Below are 20,805 nucleotides of genomic sequence, written 5' to 3' on the forward strand. Positions count from 1 at the left end.
AAGGACAAACACCCTGGATGATGCAAAAGACCACTTCTTAGTATGCCTATCTGTGCACCATGCATATTGTAAGTAAGATATACTACCTGAAAATTTGTGCTTCCTTTTTAATATAATGCTAATGTACTTTATCACTGATTCTAACAGGCTTTAATAGGAGGAAGCATATATTCAATTATTTTATTACATGCTTGGAATATAAATGGCAAGCATCTGCACTCTAGTTTACTCCTTCCGTCCTCACCTTCTCATAAAAAAAGCAGTGGCACAGTTCAGCATTCAAAGCAGCCCTCCCCAGCCCAGCTGCTTTCTTGGCCAGTTTGCTGGGATCTATATATCCAATCTAATTATTTTGATTCTCATTTCCAACCCTATCAGTGGTGCAGTGGTGCAAGAAATAAAAATGCCAGTCTCTTGAATGTGTTAGAACCTAAGAGCTAACAGCTACTCTTTTGCAGAAGCATCACTGTGGCCCAAAGCTCCTGTCACCATGCAATTTAAGTTCAGTGTTCTGGGTGTGACTTGAAAGCCATTTCCCAATGTACCAATATTGAGCATTTCATGTAACATTTCAGATATGCTACAGGTTGTTGCATCATCTTGTTCTGTCACAGTGTAACCGACTAACAAAACCCAGCAATGCTTCGGTTTAGTTTTTGTCTCTTTTTAAAGGCTTCCTTAAGTAATTCTTCTTTTGGTATTTTCCCCTTTGTTTTCTTAAAAGGGAAAAAATAGGATCATACCAGCTTATCTTCCCTTAAGTGATCAGAAGAGTCAGTAATACTGCCAAAACACCTACTATCCTCTCAAGTCAGGGGGATCATATGTTGCTCACTAGCTGAATTCCCTTGGGGGTCTTTTCCCTGACTATGTGCTTTCCCCCTCTTGAATTACAGTGTTTCTTAGATTACTAATGCCTCAGCACCACCAAAAATATTCCCATTCATTTCCACAGCTTTTACAAATATGGTAACATGATTTGTGTTTCAATATAAGCGTCACCATTTTACTTTTTATTATGAATATCATATGTTTGGCAAGCTGTCTGACCTTCCTTATGATGATGAATGCCACAGCAAACAATTTGCTGTATCTTTAAAGAAATGGCCAATTCAATTACATTACGCCAGAAGCTTTCAAATCCCTCTCTGCCAAACGTCTTTGCTATATCCTGCCACAGACAGCCGATTTGTATTCCAGCACAGTAGGACACTTGTTTTATTGAAGCATACAGTTCTAGTTAGGTACCATCAACAGAGCACTATTTCAGTTCTCCAGCTCTATGTTCCTTCCCACCGCCTCTAGCCTCAGTTATTAGGATTTTCAATTTTACTGACCAAACGTGTATGCATTACTAATTACATGCATGAAATCCAGTAGTTATCGACTGCTACAACAAAATACATTAGTGACCAATTACAGGAGTTCTTGGCAGCAATGGTTATCATTTTAGTGGATTTAATCATTGTACTTAAAGTGAAGCTTGAGATTCCCTTTGAGATTACACCACTAATTGCTTCTGTTTTGCCAGTTACTGCATGAGCTGGTTTGCAAAAAGGATTGCTAAAGATGCTTTCTAAATATTGAAGAGCAGCAGATGAAGCCTCCTGTAATGACACCCCCCTCCCCCAACCACAGTGTCAATTAATTCATACCACAATGCCAACTGCCGATACGTATCCCCCTTGTCATCCCCTCTTCCCTTCTCATTTCTAGTTATTTGGGCAGACAACAGCAATACAGCTGCACTGCTGTTCACATGAATTTGCATGACATTTATTTATATTGAGAGTTGAGAATATTACACTTTAAAAAAAATACAATTTTCTCCCATCTTCTGTGTTTGCAGAGGATGCTACTTGTTATTCTTATTATGACAGCATGATTGAATGACCTTAGACCTTTAAGAAAAAAACCCCAAAATAACAACCTAGGCAAAGTACATGACTTATTACATGCACAACACCACCATAATAGGTTCCACTTTCCACGAATCTCTAAAAACAAACACTCCCCCTCCAGAGGAATTTGTAATATAACATATTGTTCTTTAAAAGCCCACGTCTACTTCCAGATCCCCACTAGTGATGAATTATCTGGTTTACAGCCTCATAAAGTGGAAGTGTCTATATATTTCAACGCTGAGGCCAACCACAGGACTTTGGTACCTTTCAAATGTAGTGATAAACAACTTGCCAAACACCAATGAAAGGCTATGACACATGGCTTCAGGCAAAAAAAGGAGATATAATTTCATCAACATTTTAGGTCTAACCAAAATAAGTTGTCTTTCAAAGACAGAAAGTGTGGGGGAGGGTTGCAACGACAGTTCTGTTAGATGTCTGAGAACAAGGTATTTTAATAAAATAGTTTAAATAATTTTTTTTTGGTTCCTTTTTATTAAAATTTCAGGTACTGGAGCTTTCCATTACTCAAATACCACTTTCTGAACAACACAGAAATATTAAATAAGAAGTATAAAACCCCCCAAAAATCCTCATCGAAAAATTTCTCATGAGATTACAAAACCTTCTAGAATTGTTTCATCAAACATCAACTTTTTTAGGATTTCAGTAGATGCTAAATTGATACAACTCTAATTAGAAACTTAATTGCACTCTGAGAGAGATACTGTAGAGTTTTAAATCCCCAGAGACTTCTAGACTATGAACAGCAGAGCATATGACGTCTTTAAAAACTGTCAGAAACCATACACTATGATTTACAAAAATAATAACAATCTCCCTGAAATTAACTGCTAAAACAAGAGCTTTGTCCTACAGTACCAATAGGCTGTAGCAACAGTACCAGTTGGCTTCACTTCAGCCTCTAAATACGGTATAGGCTATTATCTACTGATCCCTGAAAAAGAACATAATGCAGTACACAGAGGGTTGCATCACGGGTACGTCTTTTCTTGCTTCAAAACCAAATGTAGGTTTGTACAAACACATTGATCTTTCCAGAACACCAGGGACAAGAAATGCTATGTGCAGGATGCTCTCAAAAAAAAGGCCAGGTCATTTCCATGCTTAACAGAGAAAACCTTGCCCCAGGGAACTGAATTTCAAGTCTGAATGAGAAAATGTGCAGGTGATACAGTAACTACAATAACTGGCAAATAATAAACTGGATAAAACCACCTAAATTAGAGATCAATCCTATATTCATAAAGGAACAGACTACACAATTTAATTGGATTATCCCCATCTCTTAGTTCAAGAGTTCTTGACTTCTGCCTTCCTCACAACACTTAGGGACAATATTCAAGTAAAAAGTAACGTAACACTCACAAGGTATCTTTGTCAAGGCAGGAATCACTACACCTACAAATCCTCAAACCCAGCAGAATGACCACCTTTCTTTTGTATGGGCAAGCTCCTGTCTCACGTATGCAAGCACGAAATTTAAACTGTAATTGCACCTGGAGTTTCTAGTGCTTCCCTCCAAATGAGCAAATGGGAACAAGACAGAAGAAAACACTCCCAAAATGAACAGCTGAGCTTATGTAGCAACCAGAATACAAAAGGTCAGGAAATACCTGTCTTTCATCACTGTCAAAAGCAATAGACTAAAATATGCAGAGCAGGACTGATAACACAGGAAATGAATGAAAACATTTGTTACATGTTAGTATAGAAGTTAAAAGAAACAAGGCAAAAACCTCTCTCAAAAGTTCCCTGCTGGATTTAAAACAGAGCTGTTGAGCCAATTTTGAATTCAAAACATGGTACTGTCATTTAAGAATACTGAACTCTCCTTCAATAAATCTTACACCTTCTTACTAGTCCACGGACCTAATTCCTAAAACCATACATAACGAGCACAAGTATAACAAGGCATAATATTTACAGGAACCAGAACTTCAATGAGAATGACAAATACACTGGAAAACAACAAGTTACTTAGAACGCAGTCTCAGGCATTTGTGCTTCACTCCGTAACTTACAAGTCAAGGAATAATAATGCTAAATGCTGCCATGATGCATTTCTGAATGAATTAAATCTTATGTGTGTATAGCTCACAAAGCCTGGCATATTTTTAAATTGCATATTTAATTCTCTTTAATATCCAAAGCAATGAGAGACTTTTTTTGTCTACTACTCTATCATGAAGAGATAAAACCACTGAATACTATGGCAAAACAAACACACTCTTTCACAAAGTGACACGACAGATATCAATTTCTAAGTTCATGCATTCAGTACAAGAATATGATTAAACCACAGCACAGATTTGGAATAAAATGAACAGATAACAAGTTTATATCAGGAGACTCTGAGCTGATAAGTAGAGTTTGTAAAATTTAATGTAGATACCAGTAAGGATATTCAACTTACTGAAGCATCCTAAAACTAAACAATTCTTTTAGCATGATAAATACCAGAAAGGCTCCAGCTCTGGCAGTTGTTTCAGAAAACTCAATTAACTTGCCCATTATTAAAAACATGTTACCAGTAGAAAGAAATTTTGTGCTATACTATACTTATCTGTTCATTAATATTACATGCCTTTCATATGTGAGTATGTATGAATAAATGAAAATGTTAAATAATACAACAAAGTATCTTTTTGACGCGTAAAATAATTTATTGTAACCAGAACAACGCTTGGCTTGCCAGAAGAGGAAGCTAGGTGGATAACTGAAAAATATTCTTCCTGCCTTTTCAGAAACCTGTGTAGGCTAGGTTTGGGACTGGGGACCTTCGGATGCCTAGGAATGTCTGCCACATGCCCTGGCAAAGCTGGTGAAGAAAAGCTGTCCCTGTCCTATTTTAAATGGAAGGTAATCCAATTGCTTTAGTTGGAAACAAACCTAACCAAGACAATAGCTTTTGTCTCAAACAACCTGAAATGATCATTCACCATTCACCCTTTCCAAGACAATCATGTTAGGCCACCACAAGGTCATCTTCTCTGCCTTTGTCCTCTGATGGCCTCATACTTAACCTGGCCTCTTCTTAGGAATTCAGTCCTTCTGAATCTCAGTGCCTTATTATGATCACAAACCAGCAAGATCAAGTTTAACTTTATGAAATAGAGAAGTCATTCAAACTCAGAAATTAGCCTCAAGATAAATAATTAAGAAGGTGAAACACTAAAATACCAAGAAATCCTGCATATAATCTATATTTAATTTTATGGAAGCTTTAAGGGTAGCAATAAAAACCAAACCTACTGCAAAGCACTGAAGGCTCTGCACCCTTTAGCTAGCCCTGGTACTTCTAGTACTTTTCAATTCAAAAGCCAAGGTATTGTCTCACGTTACAAACTGTAATTAGGCACAGAGGTGGTGAAAAATATTTAACAGTTTTAACATGTAAAGCCGATTTCCAGCTAAGCATTCACTTACTCAGGTGCAAGAACAGTCAAGATCCCCAGTTTCCCCCAGATTTTCCCTTCAGGCCAGTTTTATCCTTAGGTACCTGTGTACAATAAAAACACAAAGAAAAAAAAATTTACATAACTCCTCATAAGTTCATCTCTTGATTTTATCAACTCCCATGGCCTCAAATTGTCAGCAATTTAAAAATTTGGATCTCCAGCTTTTCTAACAGGATTATTTCCCATCAATTTGCTTAACCAGAAGCAAACTTGAAGCTTTTTTTCCTCTGCAAAAAGACTGTGTTTTATTTGAGCAGTTCTACATATATATAATTTTTTTTAGACCCAGCACAACTTAAATGAAAGAGCTTTCTGTGAGAAACCTCATGTAAATTCAACCTGGTAGAAAGTGGGATTGCATGACTTAGGTATATTTCATCACTTGTTTTCAGGAGTACAGACAGCAACACAGTTAAGGCTTTGTTAGCCACAGATTTAAACTACCTTAAAACTGTTAACATGTAACAAGAAAGTCCTACACATTCAGTTATGACTTTAAAAATTGAAAGAAGGTTCGTGTACAGGTGCACTGTCACTTAGTTAAGGAGAAGCTCAAAAAATGAAGTTATGCCAGGTTCTCCAAGCACTAGTATGAACTAAAGAAACATTTTCAAAATGTGCTATTCAACCATATGGAATAGATATTTGCAAACATATGGAGTTCCAATTAAACAAGTGTGGCTTTGCTGACACAAAAGTCCACCTGCATATATTCAAAATTACAGAATTAGACCATCTAATTTAGAGCAGCTCATCTAACAATAACAGTGGAAAAGAAATGCAGTTGATAGAACATAACCACTGAAACTAGTTTCTTTAAACAGTAACTGCAGCTTTACTTTTGACCATGGTCAGAATATAACCAGGTAGAGATGGAATTAGTTCCCCTAAAATACATCAGATCAAAAGAAAATTATTTTTCATCTTCTCCATCTGCTCATGCAAATAAATATATAATTGGAAGAGTAAGCAAGGCACCGTTTTTCAAAGAAGATTTTACTGAAATCAACAGAAATTAAAAAACTGACTATAACTATGCTTCCTAGTTTTTAAGTTTTCTTTGCATATTGTGCATCCAGATTTTTGCAGGACAAATATATGGAAAACAAGTCATTTAAAAAACCCACAAAATTCAACAAGCTATATATAAGCATCAACATCCTCAACAACCCCAAATTCTTAAAATAAGAAAGGCATCCAATGAGGTGGAAACCAATAAATTTTTAAGGTAAGCACTTCAGAAGTCCCAATTGTATTTTTATTTATTAGGGATTTGGAGTTAATTGGCTGCCTTGTTCATATCTATTCTGACAGGCTTTTTATTAGGTGATGGTGTGCATTTTTTTTCCATAGGGCCTCAACTTCATTCAGTGAATACAGCAGATAGAAGAAAAGAGAGTACTGAACATCTGCCCATTAACTGAATTGCATCTGGTCACAGCACAGCTCTACACTTACTTACTCCAGGTTATTCTGTGCCATTTCAGAACAGCACTCTGAGGACAGAAATGCTAGTTCTCACACAGAGCTCCTCTTCGGTGCTGTCAGGATAACAACAAATTGCATTACAGTCCCCTGAGATGTACATTATATGATCCCCATAGTCTGTGAACTTAAGGAATGAAACTTTTCCATTAGGAGCATTACAAACTGTAGTGTTCGACCAAAGGTTCCTAAAACTCATTTACCACAGTACCTAGCCTTATATAATATTTCTAACTAATTTTCTGAGGAAGTTGTATTCATCTGCCTTAACCAACTGACACATCTTTGCTTTCTTGTAGCGCACTGCCCCACCATTCACTACCTGTCTTAAGATTTCTACAACAAATGAAAGCAAGTTTTCAAAGACCTATCTCCTTTGCTGAACAGTTCTCGTACACTTCTGGTCCAGTTCAAAAGACAATACAGTTCTGATATCTTATAATTTAAAACTGTATCATAATGTGTATGTCCAAAGAAGTTCAGCTAACATATTCGAGACAACCTTAATTCTTCACCTTCCCAGCTTCGCAGTGCTTGTTCTTCGTAACACTAACATTACTCGAGACAACTTTCTGAGCTTGGTTTACTTTCCAGCTCTTTTGAAGACAGTAACTGTTGAAAGGGAGAAGCTCCACCTTGTTCAATGCACGCACCCAGAGCCTCCCTCAAAACCTGGCCACCTCTCCTTCTCATCCAAGCTGCACCATTGCCAACACTGGGGACATACACCACCGCCTCCGTCACACTCTGTCATCAAGCTCAGTCTCCTATTTCTGATCTCAGCCTTGCCTCCTTGCCTCTTTACAGTAACTGCTTCATTCTCATCGACTTCATTGTAAGATATATTGCTCCCTCACCTGCCTGCAACCAGAATCCCATTTCCCATTAGCTTCCAGCTCACATATACTAGCTTTCCCTTTAATCTCAGCATCATCTCTCAGTTTTCTGTCCTCTTCACAGCTGTGTTAGCTCTTCCACACCACTTCTCACTTTCCAATGTTTTTTTCACTGCTTTACTCTCCCACTCAGCCTCCTGCACTTCCCTCTTGCCCCAGAAATTTTCAGATTTATTCTAGACAACCAACTCCCTATCTTTTCCATATTTACCTTCCTGGTTCCTACACAGGCTCTATGATGAGCATGCCACAGCCTTGGCTGCTACACTTTGTGCTGAATTCATTTTCAGTGGTGGCCATTACTAAGATCTGTACAAGGGCTAATTAGTAGGAACACTTAATTTCAGGATCCAAGAGGGACTTGGGCAGAAGACAAGCCAAAGCAGCAGTGCTGTCTGTGCAGAAGTAGAAGTTTAGGCACTTAAATCCCTTGCCTTACTTAATGTAAAAATACACAGAGAGGAATATTTAGATGTCAAGGCAGCTGTATGCAGGCTTTGCGGACTGTAGGTACTTGAATCCTGAAGTTAGATTTAACACCATCTACTCTTTTAAATTAGAACAACAAAAAACCCACAAAAAATCCCCCAAACCCAGACATTCTACAAAGAACCCAAACAAAACTACATAGAGTCTACATCTCAACTTAAACTCATTCTACGTTTCAGTTAACAAGAGTTACCATTACTTATTTAAGCCATTCTTTCTGAAGACATAACACCCCTTTGGTTCAATCAAATACATTAAGTATTGCAGGAAGGAAGGAGGAATGGGTTTTAATTAAAACCAGGGGTTTCTTGGCACTGCTTACCAAGGACAAGTGTGCTTATCTTTCTTCCACTGGAATAAAGTAGATGATAGCATACCTTCACCGATTTTTCCTAGAAAGCACAAACTAACCAAAGACACCTTCCTGTCTTGTCTCAAACATCCCTCCTTGGGGGAGGGGCTTACGGGAATTAAGGCTGAATTTAAGATGATTTTATATAATCATAGAATACCAGGTTGGAAGGGACCTCGAGGACCACCTGGTCTTGGCAAACTCATGGTCTAGAAAAGATGACCCAGCACCCTGATGGTTCAGCTGAATCTTAAGTGTCCAATGTTGCAGAATCCACCACTTCTCCAGCAGGATTATCCCAATGGACAATTGTTCTCTTTGTGAAAAATTTTCCTCTTGTGTCCAATCACAATGTCCCCAGGTGTAACTTGTACCCATTACCTCTTGTCTTTTCTATGTGACTCCTTGGAAAGAGGCAATCTCCATCTTATTTGCAACCCTTTAAATACTAGAACACGGTGATAAGGTCTCCTACTAAGCGTTCCTTTCTCAAGGCTGAACAAACCCAGTTCTCTCAGCCTTTCCTCATATGGCAGGCTTCCCAGTCCTTTGATCATCTTTGTGGCACTTCCTTGGACCCTCTCCAACCTGTTCAGATCGTTTTTATATAGTGGGCACCAAAACAAAACGCAGTATTCTAGGTGTGGCCAGACCAGCACCAATTAAGAGTGGGATAATGACTCCTTTATCTCTGATGATGATGCCTTTGTTGATGCAGCCCAGCATCCTGTTGGCTGGCTTTCCTGCCGCAGCACACTGTTCCCTCATATTGAGCTGCTTGTCTACCAGGAGCCCCAGGGCCCTTTTCCATGGAGCTGCTTCCCAGCCAGGTAGATGCCAGCCTGTGCTTCGCTCCTGGATGATGTCTTCCCAGATCAAAGTCCTTGTCGAACTTCATAAGGTTCTTGTTAGCCCACTCTTCCAGCCTATTCCAGGTCTTCCTGCAGCATGGCTCTCCCTTCCAAAGTGTCCACCTCCCCACTTAGTTTGGTATCATCAGCAAACAAATTGGGAGAGGCCGATTCCCCCAAGACATGAAATAATAAAGCATATTAAAAGACATTTGATTTACTGCATAATTCCTATTTTTAAAATAATTTCAGTATTTGGGTTGGTAGCTTGTATCAACACAATATGAACTATACCAACACAAACAGAAGCCTCACCTCATGACTTCACCATTATTTATAACAGGCATCTTTTGAAAAGAAACCTTAATATAGATTAGTATAGGTTAGGTGATCACAGCTTCTTAGTATCAATGAACACTAACAGCCAGCTGTAGGACTGTTCCTAACATGGATTTACATATCAGTAGCCTGAACCTGTCAGCTAATCTGCCCTGCTACCTTATTTTAACTTTTCCCATATTTTATACATTCTCCTATCTCACACAACTTCTCCTCTTCCATTCATGTCCCTGTGTTTGTTTCTTCCGCTTCCCCATAATTTCCTCACTGAAGTACAAACCAAATTTCAAATGATGAAGAATGCAGTTGCCTTTCTGCGCAGTATCATCAGCACTTTGGTGGCGCAACCCACGTGCTGCAAATGCTGCAGGAGCTTTTCCTTAGCTTTAATACAATTCAGGACTGGTGTATCAGAGAGGTGAATGTAAAGCAAAATATTAAATTAGTGTAAATGAAAACTTTAATCTTTCACATTATCTTTGCAATTAACTTCCCATGATTTACATCCTTGTTTAACGTAACCTGTATGATGATTGCCCAAAAGACGATAGTTCTGGAAAAATAAAAATCTAGAAGAGTTACATTGGATTTAAAGCTAGACCTGTCATTAATTGTTATCCTGAGCTTATTCCCAGTATTATTCCCTCTTCTTCCAGCCCCACCTCATTCAAATACAGTGTCACATTTTCATGGCACACATCACATGCTATTTTGCTTCACATGCTGATAAACTTACCTGTACTTAAGCCTTGTGTTTTTTCCCATTTGCAGTACTTCTGAATTTGCACTGTTAGTATATAATAGTACAAAAAAAGCTTTTCTTCATTTTTTCTTGTGAGCCACTATACTTCCCCTTCTCATGATGATAAAACAGTAGTGAGTCACATCGTTCCTTTCCTCTTAACACAGCAGCAGATCCAGGCTTCTCTTCCATCAAATGCAACCCCATCCCTTCAGGGCAACAACAGTGATCTCAGTTCTCTCTTGTCTACCTTTGTGTCCTGCTGCTGTCCAAAATCGTACTCCTCCCAGAGAATTAATGGGGTCTCTTCCTGAATCCTCCAACATGCCACATGCTGAAATCCTCAGGAAGCTGACCAGTGCCTGTGCGTGTTTACAAGGACATGTGAGAGAGCAGGAGCGAGTGCTCATTTGGGAGGGGAAGGGAGGCAGCCTCTCCTCCAGGTGAAATAGTCACATACAGCCTGGGGGTTTAAGCTCCAGGATCCTCACAGCTTGTAGTAAAATCTGTGCAACCGCATCTTCTTCATTTAAAAATCTCAGCCTCTGCTGAAATGATGTAGACTCAGTGAAGAAAGCACATATCCCCCTCCTATGCTGCTACTGTATTAGAGTGGCCATTTAATAACCATATACTTTACTTAATGAGTACAGATGAATGATTCAGTGCTAGAAGGTGTCTGCTAAAAAGTAATTTCTATTACATCTAGATTCTTCCAATACTGAAACTAAAAAGGAAAAGTAACTCTCTGATTTATCTGAAATAAAGACAGCAGACTGAGGTTATATTTAAATTACAAATTATGGAAAATATTTATGTACACTATAACAAGGCAGCCTTTCAACAACCTTTTTGTGTCCAATATATAAAAATCAAGTGTAAATACAGTATCATCAATGAACACAGTATTTACAAATAAATAACTCATTCCTCTGTTGAGCCACACTGTGTTAAGTACACTTTAAGGCTGAAAGTGGTATCTAATTATCTTTATTTGACCCTAAATGCAACAGGGAAATAATGTTCAAAATACCTGGATCTTGCTGATAAGCACTCAACATTGAAAGGTATGTGCCAGGATAACATAAGGTGGCATTTATTCCTATTTCTGCTGAAGAGGTCTCAATCAGTCACACAAATGTATTTAATGTTGTACTATCTCTTGTTCTTCACTTTCATATACTGTCTGCTGGCACTGAAGGTAGAACGAGATTCAGTTATCCTGGCTCCCACCACCAGTAAGGCCTGACCCTGCAAATACACCACCGCCACATCCCATGGAGGAAGCAGGTCTGTTGATATGAATCATGCTCTTGGAACTAGGCTTCAAAACCTAAATAATCCCATGGTTGTAACTCATACAGAAGCCAATTATAACTGGTGATCCCAGACATTTCTCAGAAGTTGGCACTTTGAGTCTCTCCTATTCATCAGCATGTTGACATTTTTTTGCTAGTTAGGATAACAGTAACACAAATATCTGTAGCTATTAGTAGTAGATTGATGCTGATCTTTAACAACAAAACAAAACAAAACAAAAAAACAAACCAAAACAAAACACCAATAAACCCCCGAACACCACACTGGTAAACTGACCAAAAAGCCATGAAATGAATTTCAGTATTTGCCTTCAGGAAACTCTTCTCCTCTGTTTATTTTCCCTTTCTGCTCACAAGCTCCTGGCATCCCTTGTACTGCAGTGTTTACATTCTAGTTTCCATCACCAGAGACATGAAAAAGACATTTCGTTCACCCACACATACCTCCTTGCCAGAAAGGTCAAGAGAATCATTTACAAATGAAGGCCCATCATTTTCCCCCACAAATTACCCATATGAAGCCAAGAATCATCCCATCCACACCTCATCACATTAGTAAGTGCCTGTGCCTCCCCAAAGCCCGCAAGACTGAAGGAAAATAATGATTCTTACCATTTGATGGTTTCCTAGCACAGAAAATTTACCAGTATAATGGTGACAGAATCTAGTCTAGACTAGTTTAAACCTTCCATGAAGGGATCTGGGTGGTTGGGTTGTTTGGTTTGGATTTTTTTGTAATAAATAGGGCTTTGGCTTAACAATCTTCATACAAAAGAAGCCCAGCTCACCCCAAAATGTTTTTCTTACTAGAGTAAGAGGATTTTAGCATGATCACTACAGCTGTTATAGTCTGGCTGATGCTAGTTAACTTGCTCGCACATACAAGTCCTAGAACTTCACAGCAAACAAGTGATCTGGGTTTATACTTTGCACAGCCTAAAGCCAATATAGTTAACATTTCTTTGATCCTTGAACTTCACACTTCAGAGAGCTGCAGGAAAGAGGAAGTGCTGGAGGCCTGGTACTTTCAGGAACCATTAATTATAGGAACTCATCATGAAGGGCATTGCTAGAAGTTTGCTTCAGACCATCTGAAAGTATTAGAGATAATCCAATGGTTTAAATATAAACTGTGCAGTTGCTGCCACACAGTTGTCCATGAAAGACAAGGTCTTGGTGCATTTCCCCCCCCCCCCCCGCCCCAGGCTGAATCTGGAAGGTGTTGAACAGGAAAGAAATTTACCACAGTGTAAGCCCCTTCCATTAAAAAGCATTCCCTAGCATGTTTCTCATATTTGATCTCAAAGTAAACTGTACATCACATCCATTTTTTTGGCTGTCTACTATACTATAAATATTATGGCTAAAACTTTCAAAAGATTGGCTATTAAATTTAATCAGCACATGCACTCTTCTGAACTCATTTTTTAAATATAATTCACCCTAAATGGGAGTTACAGTCTTTTTATGGGAAAAAAACTAAAGTGACATTCAGCTGGCCCCAATTATAAAATTAATGTGTCTCCTTTTCAAATAATACATTTAAAAACACACAGAAAATTGTTGGTAGAAGCAGGAATAATATCTTATTTAACTAGTTCACTTTCTCAAAGAGTTCTCCACTGTCTACCTATGTATTTTATAAAAATTCAGGTTATAGTGATTCCGTGTAAGAATCATTTTTTTATTATGACAATAGTGACCTGAAACACAGAGCTCTTTTCACAGTCAGCTGAATGTCTGGTGGCACAACATGGCCTAAGCCTAAAACTCCCAGTAAATTAGATCTTACTTTTAAATCTGACCCTCCAATGAAACACTGAAAAGAATGTTCTCTTTAAATCCTGTCCAGAATAAAATCTAGAAAGCTGCAGCCCATCCTTTACCAGCTGCTTTTTCACTTACTAATTTAAGAACAACACTTCTTCCTGTTGCACACTTACCAGGAAGCAGCTATGCCATGAATGTGTTATAAGCACTACATGTCTCTCAGGTTGCACAGCTTTCTGAAAAAATAGACAACCTAATGGAAGCACTGCTTTTTATCCTCCCCTACTTCCCGCCCACATTCTGGCTGTTTAATACCAAAGTTCGAGCCTGTGAAGGAATTTCACATGTCATTTTCCTTCTGTATTTCTCCTTTCAATCTGAAGTTTTTGACGATATGTTGATTTGCCCAGAAGTCCACTTTCCCACAGAAATGCTGCAATTGCAAAGGCAGAAGGATAACCAAACTGCAAGACTGAGAACCTACTGAGAACAACCCTTCTGGGGTACAGGAGGTGGCAAATACATATATTCTTCAGACAGCATGACAGAAAAACTTCTCCACACACACCAAACAGCAAAATTTAAGCAGCATAAAGAATGCAACACCTTGTCTGGATCACCAACCCGGCATTTCAATGTGTCCCTCAGCACAGTTCAGAGACATGGGATGGTCCCTTCCGGATGGATGTGCAACTAGATGAATGTTCAGTTCTGAAGTGTTCATAGTATATCTGCTCCATCTGCCCTAAACACCACAAAATGCTTCTCAATACCCTACAAAAGGCAAAATAGCTATAGGAAAGGCTGTAACTATAGATTAACATAGAGGGAGAGATGGAGCTTGAGGGCGCTGTCTGTATCTTATGTCTTTGCAACAGTTGCATTTTTTTAAAGACCCAGTAACAATTCCTAAACAATCAAAGGAAGTGGACCATGCATCACAAACAAAAAGGGATAAAACCATCTATTTTATCTTCTATTTACCGAGAGGGAGCCATTCACTCCTGATCCCAGATCTTGTAATTGGTTGCAAGTGAATGTGAGAAGATGGGCAGTAGAACATGGGATAAGTAAAGTAAGTTGTTATTGAAGGTTTAGGAGAAAAGCAGAAAAAACATACTTCTTATCCACAAGGAACCTGGAAATGCTGAAGCACGTTGTTAGTGCCAAATAAATTTAATGAAAACAAACAGTTTCAGTCTCCCTTCAGACCCCTTGGAGACCTCAACACTTCAAATCCAAAGACTCACCTCATAACTTAACCTTCTATAGACATTCCACAATAAAATATCTGCAGCTCACTAAACTCAGGCTTAAAAATGTTCGGGTTCTTTGCCTCACTGTCCTGTTCAGACGAAATGGTGAGGAAAGTTTATAGAAGCTCTTGTCAAAATTCATGCAGGACCAATTTATAATACCAATACCAGAAAAATAGGTTATACTTTAGCTGAAACAGTTCTTCACTGTTGATGTTTACCCATAAATTTATTTATGAATAACAGCTTTATCCCTTCTCAACCTTCATTTGACTAAGCTAAATGACAAAAGCTTTCTAATTTGCTCTTTGAAAGATAAATACTCTGTAGCTCCAATCAGCCTAGCAGCCTGCCTGTCTTTGCAACTGTTACAATTTAAGTCCATCTTTCTGTTCACTGCAAGGGAAGAGCATCGGACACAATATTCCAAATGAGGCCTCAGGAAGGCTTTGTGAAATGCTATTAGCATTTAGCCCTCTCTCTTTAAAAAAAAAAAAAATTAAAAAAAAATCACATCTAATGCATCACAGAAGCACATTAGCCTTTTCACAGCTGCATCATACTGGTGGCTTAGAGCCATCTTAGTGGCGTTATCACAGCACTTTACCTAATTTAGACTGCTACAACCATTAAATCATCTACACACCAACCTATGATGTTAACAGATGTTCTTCTCATTTTAAATATTTGTATATCGAGATAAAGACTAGCATGACCTGTCTGAGACCAGATACTGGTGGCTTGCAGAGCTGAATTAGCGACTGAGACTTTCTGACTCTTAATGCTAAATACACACCTCCAAAAACTAGCAGCAAACAGATGAACTCACAGTGCACAGTAACAAAAGTGCTCCTGTTGCTCCACGCCAACCGCCTGTGCCTGCACCCAAAAGCCATTTCTAAATGGATGGTTATAGATGGCCACTTCTCTCCTCTACCATGTAATTGCAATAGCCTGCTGAGGAGCCACACAGAAGATACACAGAAAGGCCAAACTTCCACCTTGACATGGGGGTGGCCTCCCTACTGCTTGCTCTCATCTTCATATTTTCAGCTTGCACCTGAAAGTGCTTTTTTTATGGTGATCCCATCTAGACAAGCCTCTAGGTGTTAGGCCACCTCCTCTCACGCACACTTGCTCTTAGTTGCCAGAGCAAAAGCTGCTCAGTTACAACCACTCCTACCAAAGCTAGTGTTTACACTGATATATTTGCCTGAAAAATGTTTTCAGGATACTGAATTTACAGTTTGAATGTTCTTCTTGTTCTAAAATTCAGATCATACTGAAAGTGACAGTTCACAGCAAAAAGACAAAAAAAAAAATAAATCTAAAGATGCAGGAGGACAAATTGAAAGAATAACGATTAACGAAGGAGCTGACTGGTAACAAGCAAGCAGCTTGGTGTTCCTACACAAGGTAGTGTGTTGTAGATACTCACATCATAGTGTAAATTTCACAATCACAATCAAATAGTCCTAATGCTACTAATAAAAACCTATCTTTGTGTAAAGTTTGCCTGGAGCATGAACATTACTAGAACTAGACAGAACGAGTTACTTTCCCTTAACGCTCAGGATCTCTTAATTGCCTCAGAAATGCCATGCACATTTTGCAGTTGCATTCCGTAACATAATTTTTCTTCCAAGCAACTAGCAGTGCCAGCACTGTCCTCTGAGCTAAGACATGGGAGTCTTTTTTTGTAAATAAAACAAGCATTCTAGTCAAGCAACACACTACCACTTCTCAGAAAATTAATACCCTAGTTGAACTTGGTTTCTCTTTTTCACCCATTATCATATGTATACTTTAACCACTTCCCATTTAGATCTGTAGTATGAGCTGTCTACCACAGATAAACGTATTACTGGTAAGGGAAAAAGCTCAAAAATATCTAAGGCAGACAGAATGACTTCTGCTAGTACCTCGTGGGGTAAAAGTCAACGTTAATAACAGTGCTGCACTAAAATGAAAGAGCGTAGCTGTGCAAAGCCTCAAGCACTACCTCACAGAAATCAGGCATAATTCTGGTTAGGTTCTTGGTCTGTAACATGTGGAATATAAAATATACACTTTTGACTTATTCTGACAAAAAGCACGTAATCTGAAAACCAGGACAACTATCTCCTGATGTCTGCAACTGGGATCTACGTAAGTAATATTTATGTATTAAAATTTCAGAGTCCATAAACTGGTAAAACAGAAGTGTACTTTTTATTTCTAATAACGACTCTCCATGCAGGAAACCAGCATGATTTCAAAAATCACTTTTATTTGAATACAAATGTATATGCCTCTTGTAAAGCCTGACCAGCAAAACCCACTCACATTCCTAGTTGAAAAATACATATGCCAAGATACATTTGCAAATAAGGCATACAGCTTGCATGTATACAAACACATACTGAAATCTTTGTATGTATACATGGTAAAAGAAACATTGCAGTTTGCAAGCAAAAATGAGCAGGTGGTGTTTCAAATTGACAAGTGTGGTACAGTACTACCAGGAAGGACAAGAATTAAAATGATTTCCAGTAAATTACCCTTACTGGCCAGGGATGATACGTAGTTATGTGACTAAATGAAGGAAGTTTGCATTGCTGCCTTATGATGCTTGATCTTTCAGTTAATGTCTCAAGAACACTTAATTTTCAATATCTGAGCATTGTGTGGTTTTGATGTTAGCATGAAAGAAACAATTTTTTTAAATCACAACGCACTTGAACAGATTCAATTATCCATACTTCCATTTCTAGTCACCAAGTCCCACTCAACCCTTCTGATGGACCTTACCACTTTACCCTTTAATCTTTAGAATCTTCTATATAAAAACTAGCAGAGTAAGAAAAAAAATAAAGCATAGGCCCAACACAGAGTCTGTGCCTACATTAAAGAGCCTAACTCCCTTCAAATTCAGGGAATCTAAAGCTCCCAAATATATGTTTATCTATCTACAGAACATTCCTTTCTAATGAACAGTGAAGAACATCTTGCAACAAATGTATTTTATGGATGTGGCATGCATTATTTGTATGATGTCAGAGAAAGTATGCATATGACGCAGGATAAGGACTCAGCATATGTAAATGTCAGGTGGGATAACAACCTGCAAACCAGAAACAATACAGTGCAGTTAATGGCCATAAAAAGGAAGCAAGAAACTTCAGGAAGAGCACTCAGATATTTTACAAGTGGTATTTTACCAGGTTTGCTAGGCACATCACTTCAGTGACATTTTTGGGTTTCCTAACTTTGATCAGTCTACAGTAAACTTAAATTTGTTCAGAAGATCGAAAGCAAAATAACACAACACCAGAATTACTTCCTTCAGTTTAATTTCTTGTGATTTGCATCAAAGCAACAGCATAGGCAATTAAGATTTCCTAAAACTACTAATGCCACACATACCCACATACCCGTTAAAGTTCTCCATACAGAGTAACCAGCTGGCCAATCAAACACTGAAGAGTGGACTATAAACTAAGTCTCCCGTCTTTTTTAGGATATTCATAACATCCCAGCAAAATATTCAGTATTACCTATTCTATTTTTTTTTAGAATACCTATTATTAATATGACAGGTCATATATGGCAAAGTTGCTAAGGTCCAGAGTTTGAAACCAAAACATGCTGAACCTATACATCATGCACATATAGCCTCTTAGGAACACATTACAGCTTATAGGGAAATACATTGGAAGTACAGGGATGTTTCACAGAATAGAATACCTGGTATCTAATGCACAATTCACAGAACAGAATACCTGATATTTAATGCACAAAGCTGGATGTTGAGATTCAAAGTTACAGCTTTGTTGAAAGATGTATATAGAAATGTTCATTACTTGGAAACTCAGTAACTCCTACTATGAATTGGTTGGACCTACAAACCTGCCGGTAGAGTTCCAGCCACATGGTGCAGTATTTTTTGTTAGTGCATGACAGCCAGGGTATTAAACTAGGCTAATCTAATGAAAAGCAGAAATTATCAGTGTGGAAGAATAAACATTTTTAAAATACAATTTTGTATTATACATGTCTTTCACCTACTGATGAAGAAATAAAATTAAAAAGAAAAAAAATGGTAACTTCATAGGAATTTTCATCTATGTATATTTTATTTAATAGACTCCTGTGGCACATGTCATACTAAACAGCCCAGTCAAAACCTCTGAAAATTAGCATAAACACAAGAAGAGGCATACTCTGCATAGTACAATTTCTGAAAGGCTTTGAAAAGAAACACTTTAGAGTATTCTTATTGTTTCTGATAAAGCACGTAAGAGTGCTTTCTCCTGAGGTAATTCCTTATATCAAGATAAAACGTATTTTAAAGCATAATTGTTGCACACCTTCACACTTCTGAGAACTAACATTTCTACTCATAGATTTCTTAATACGTGCAAATGAGTCACTATTGACTTCAGCAATGTCAGTAAAAATGGTTATCTGAGCAGGTTTCATGTATCCTTTGGTGTTTGCAGGATTAGCTTTTTGGTTTGCAGTTAGTTACCTGACATAGGGGTCAAACATATATTAAAAAAAAAAAATTGGCCAGAAAAGGTTATATTATCTAGTTAAAGCAACAGAAAAAGGATGCAAGATACTTACTATCTACTTCAGAACCTCTATGCCTTCCTGATGACCAAGGATGCTAATGGAAGTCCATCAGTTATCCTAAACATCAATATAAAATACAATAACCCATGCCATCTGAAAGAGCTATCATTCGGTGCCGTTAACACCAAAGCATCTCTTACAGGTTTTAAGTTCACTGAAAACACTGGTAAATAACTCAAGATAACTCACACACAGACAGCTTTAAAAAGGAGAGATTTTCCAATTTCCCTGAAACATCACCTGCGCTAGTGACTACTTGCTAGATGCTGCTCCGAGCCAATCCCAGATACTAAGTCAATGTTAGAATACTAAGGAAGTAGCAAAAGATAGTAAAAAACCAACTCAATGTACTGGTTTTGGGTAAATCCTGTTGAGAATGGGAAAGACAAATGTGAAAAAAAGGGAGCAGAAAGACTCCACTCCAAATTACTGCAGAATACCCACACTCATTTCAACACACAGAAAACACTGATTTTTTTCAGGGAAAAGTTACCAAAGTAAATGCAATTACCAATATGATGCTTTTTTTCCATCAAAATGACTTCTTTCAAATCCTTTCAATATTTTTAGTGCATTATTTTTAATAGATTTTTCTTCAGCTTTGGATTCTTATTTTCTAAGTTTCCTCCTCTTAAAGACACAGAGAAAAGAGGAAGTAAGCAAAATGCTTGAAACAGAGTAAGATATAAATTCTAATCAAGGGTTTAAAATTTCTGTACTATTAAGTCCCAAGGAAATTAGATATTTTTTTCCTGTCTTCATCTATTTTACCTTTTGCAGGAAGTATTTTTTCATGTTGACAAAACAGTCGTTATCAAAACATTTGCTGTCTAACAGTCATATTGACCCTGACCAGGTTGAAGGAAAGAATGGGTGAGTTGACTTACGTGCAACACACAACACTCTAACTACACCTGCAGAAAGCAAACCAAAGAAAGAAACCCCCTTATTAAAGTCATGGTATTATAGATGTGACATTATAGATGCAACTATAATCAGTTTCAAAATAACAAGGGGATATTCTTCACCTCAAAGACTGCATGTATTGTGGTTAAGATCTTACTGGGCAAGCAGAAACAGAATTCCCCATGATCTCTGCTGCTCAGCTTTCCACACATGTTCATCAGTATTGCATCAAGTCTGTATCAGCTAAACCCCTCTCCAGAGCTGCTGCAGAACTCCCCTGACTTCATGTTTCCCCTTTTCCTGCTGTGGAAAAATGTATAGAGGACACTCTTGAATTCAAAAGAGCCACAGTTTCTCCACTGACCTACTCTGACAGCAGGCGGCTGAGCCCAGCAAG

The 20,805-nt window shown here is 38.1% G+C and overlaps 1 protein-coding gene across 5 annotated transcripts in view; it reads right to left on the reverse strand.

Moving 5' to 3' along the window:
• TBL1X (transducin beta like 1 X-linked) overlaps positions 1–20,805 on the reverse strand; it is a 199,894-nt gene that overhangs the window by 135,632 nt on the left and 43,457 nt on the right. For 4 of the 5 annotated variants that reach the window (XM_040582780.1, XM_040582784.1, XM_040582779.1 and 1 more), the window contains exon 2: positions 5,355–5,427. The exons of the other annotated variant lie outside the window; for it this stretch is intronic. The gene's annotated coding sequence lies outside the window, so the exon portion shown is untranslated. The remainder of the gene's footprint in view (positions 1–5,354; positions 5,428–20,805) is intronic. 5 annotated transcript variants of the gene reach the window in all.

The sequence above is a fragment of the Falco naumanni genome, chromosome 2 (genome assembly GCF_017639655.2).
Source record: "Falco naumanni isolate bFalNau1 chromosome 2, bFalNau1.pat, whole genome shotgun sequence".
NCBI classification, from domain to species: domain Eukaryota; kingdom Metazoa; phylum Chordata; class Aves; order Falconiformes; family Falconidae; genus Falco; species Falco naumanni.